The sequence below is a fragment of the Spermophilus citellus genome (genome assembly GCF_964194105.1).
Source record: "Spermophilus citellus genome assembly, chromosome: 1".
Classification (NCBI taxonomy): domain Eukaryota; kingdom Metazoa; phylum Chordata; class Mammalia; order Rodentia; family Sciuridae; genus Spermophilus; species Spermophilus citellus.
The window spans coordinates 188,635,219-188,639,012 of record NC_138182.1 but is presented as its reverse complement, the minus strand read 5'-3'; the positions used below and the strand labels follow the sequence as shown (position 1 = coordinate 188,639,012).

The 3,794-nt window shown below is 45.8% G+C and overlaps 1 pseudogene across 1 annotated transcript; it reads left to right on the top strand.

The window, feature by feature from the left end:
* The first annotated feature begins 562 nt into the window (after positions 1-562).
* LOC308652866 (H/ACA ribonucleoprotein complex subunit 3-like) lies at positions 563-797 on the top strand (annotated as a pseudogene). Its single transcript has one exon. The product of its transcript is annotated as an H/ACA ribonucleoprotein complex subunit 3-like (transcript).
* The last annotated feature ends 2,997 nt before the right edge of the window (positions 798-3,794 follow it).

Here is a 3,794-nt window from a genome sequence, read left to right as displayed (position 1 = left end):
CCCCAACACCACATTAAAAAAAAACAACAACTAAATAAACAAAATAAAGGTATAGTGTTCATCAATAACTAAAAAAAAAGAAAAGACCATATGCTCAATGCTCATTTATTGGTGACTTTTCTCTACCTGTCCATCTTCTCACTACTTAAATAGTAACACTAGACCACATCTTATGCTTCTTGGCATCTCCCACTGAATTTAGCTTTCATTCATTCAACAAATATTTTTTTTAATTTTTTTAAAATTTTGTTTTATTATTGTCATTGTTGAGTTGCAGAAGTTATTTATATATTCTGATTATCACTCCCTTATCAGGCATATGGTTTGCAAATTGTTTATCCCATTCTACAGATTTTTTTTCATTCAAGAAATATTAATTGGACATTTGTTACGTGCTAGGAATTATGCTAGGCACTTAGGATATGCATATTCTTATGAAGTTTATAACAGTAGAGCAGATGACAATAAGCAAGCAACAAATATCTAGTTACCATTGTGATGAAGTGCTCTGAAAGAAATGAAAACCTTCAAAGATAAAGAATAATGGAAATTGACGGACATGAGGTGCAGACGGACTTGGAGCCTCAGGTTTAAACATGATCATGTTTCTCCAGTATTATCTCAATGAGCAAGGAGATCGGGTCGACACACTGAAGAAATTTGACCCTATGGGACAACAGACCTGCTCAGCCCATCCTGCTAGGTTCTCACTGGATGGCAAGTACTCCCAACACTGAATCACCACCAAGAAACATTTCAAGGTGCTCATGACCCAGCAACCGCGCCCTGTTCTCTGAGGGTCCCTTAAATTTCGTATCTCATCTGTCGCCTGCTCTGTTTCAGAGAAATCATAACCAAACACGTCAGTCAATCTGTGAGCCATGAAACCCTCTTACCACCCATGCCCTTTGGAATCCAGTCTCCTCCTTGCCTTTGATCATGCTTGTATGAGGCTATCATGGTGGCATCCTCTTTAAAGGGAACACATTTTTCATATTTTGAATTATTGCTACATTATTAAAGATAAAATGATTTGGAAAAAAAAAAAAGAACAATGGAGCTGGGTGCAGTGGCACATGCCTGTAATTCTAGCAGCTTGGAGGCTGAGGCAGGAAGACATCAAGTTCAAAGCCAGCCTCAGCAAAAGAGAGAAACTAAGAAATTCAGTGAGACCCTGTCTCTAAATAAAATATATCATAGGGCTGGGGATGTGGCTCAGTGGGTTCAATCCCTGGGTTCAATTCAAAAAAGAATAATGGCAGTTGGGCATGGTGGAGCAAGCCAGTAATCCCAGCAACTCAGGAGGTTGAGACAGCAGGAAGGCCAAGTTCAAGGCCAGTCTTGGCAACTTAATGAGACCTCATCAGAAAATAAAATTTAAAAAGGGATAGGGATGTAGATCAGTGGTAAAGTGCCTCTGAGTTCAATTCCCAGTTCAATGTTGAAGAAGAAAAAAAAAAGAAAAGGAACAACAGGGAGCCTTATGCAGTGGAACTTGCCTATACCCAGCTACTCAGGAGGCTGACACAGGAGAACCAAATTCAAGACCATCCTGGGCAACACAGTGAGATCCTATGTCAATAATAATAATAGGGGCTGGGGATGTGGCTCAAGTGGTAGCGCGCTCGCCTGGCGTGCGTGCGGCCCGGGTTCGATCCTAAGCACCACATACAAAGATGTGTCCGCCGAGAGCTAAAAAATAAATATTAAAAAATTCCCTCTCTCTCTCTCATTCTCTCTTTAAAAAAAAATAATAATAGTAATAATAATAAGTGTAAGAGAAGGAGACACAGGGCCACCAAAATGGTTAGGGGGCTGCTTTCAGAAGGTAACAACTAAGCTGAGACCTTACGATTTGTAATATTGTTAAAGTGATTAAAAAAAAAAAAAGAGGTGTGGAGAAAAGCCTTAACTCTTTACTGGTTTAACCATCTATCCATCTCTATATCCTCCAAATCTCACAACCGGGAAAGGCATATAGAAATATTATCCACCATCATTAAACTGAATGCTGTACAACTCTTATTTCCTGACACAGAAGCATCCACCACACAGTGTTCAGTGAAAAATGAATTTCAGGAAATGATGTCCCTTTCTCCCATACCATTCTTTAGCCACCAGAGTTCCCCAAGCCCCTGATTTTCTCCCCCAAATTCAGAAGTTAGCAATGGGCAGTGAGAAGACTCCAGATACTTGAAAAGGTTGCCAGTTGTCTCCACGAGTTTCTGAGCTCTGTCATGGACCCCTCCTCTTCCCCCATTCCCTACTTTCAAGTCTACCTGGGGAGAAAGCACGTGTTCCTGGCCCACAGAGCTGGCTGGGGAGACTTGGAAGTCAGTGGCCCCTGATGGGAAGGAAACAGATGCCCATTGCTGCTCCGCACAGGACAGTCGCCCTGGCCGAGCACAGCAGGAGCCTGCCTGGGAGAAGGACGCGGCATCCCCAGCCTCGGCTCCCTTCCTGATTGGCTGTTTACAGCCCAGTGTGGTTTTGTGGTTCCTCATGGATTTTGGATGTTCATAAAACAAGCTGCCAGCTGCCTGCCTGCCACGTGGGGGAGGCTCTGTGGGGTGAGTGCCTTGCTGGGAGCCGGGTGGGCTGACACAGCTGGCCCGTGTGCTCCTGGTCATGGATGTGGAGCATTTCCCAGGGCTGGGGAAGCAGACCCAAGCTACCAACTCAGAGCCTGCTGACCAAGGAGGAGCAGACAAGGCAGGACTTCACAGACACATTTATTCAGGATTTTCCTAGGGATCCCAAGGTTTCCGTCCTCCACAGCTCCCCACTGGACCACAGCTTTCTCCAGTCTGTGCCCTTCAAGCACCCAGATCTCCAATAGCTTGATAGTGCTTAGCACAGTACCTGGCACAGAGGAGTGGCCCCCACCTTCCCAGAGCACTGCAGCCTATGCATGTTTGGGGAATCCTAAAAGTGTGAGGAGTGAGGATCAAACAGCTTTTTTCCCTATGGGCATTGTTGGCCAGTAAGAATTTAGGGACAGGGACACAGTAGTAGTAGTTGGTATGGCAGTACTGAGGATTGAACCCAGGGGTGCTCTGCCACAAATCTACATCCCCAATCCTTTTTTATTTTTTTGATTTTGTTTAGAGACAGGATCTTGCTAAGTTGAGGAGGCCGGCCTAGAACTTGCAATCCTCTTGCCTCAGCCTCCCGAGTTGCTGGAATTACAGGTGTGTGCCACTATGCACAGCCGAAGCAGGTGTTTTAATGTGCAGGGGAGATCAGATCTTTGCTGGAGGGCCTCTGTTGTGGATGGGGCAAGCAATGGAGCCCAAATCCTGGCACTCTGGGAATGTGGTTACTGAGGCTGGTCTGGGGGTGCCGTTCTAGCCCAGGAAATCTCAGATGATTTTACCTTGTGTTTTCCCTGGTTACACAGGCTGCATCTCAGTCAGCCCACTTTCTCATCACCTCTCCCTGGGCCTGGCCTAACATGAGCAGATGGCCTTACCTCCTGGCATTTGTCCAACCTGCCCAGACTCACCCCTCTGGGAGTGTGTTCCCCGATTTCTGACGACAGGTAGGAGGAATGGCACCCCAGCTGGGCTGGGACTTAGTTTCTTCTTGCACCTGATGCTTCCCTCAGACTTGACATTTTCACCCAAACACTTGGCTTTCTTACTGGGACCTAACTGCTGTGATTCTCCTCCTTGAAAACCAGACACCAGGATCCCAGCGCGTGGCCAGGCACTGGGTGTGGCCTGAGTCTCACCAGTCGTGTTCATGACACATCACCTGTCATTTTTCCTTTCAGTCCCTCATGGTAGGGGCTC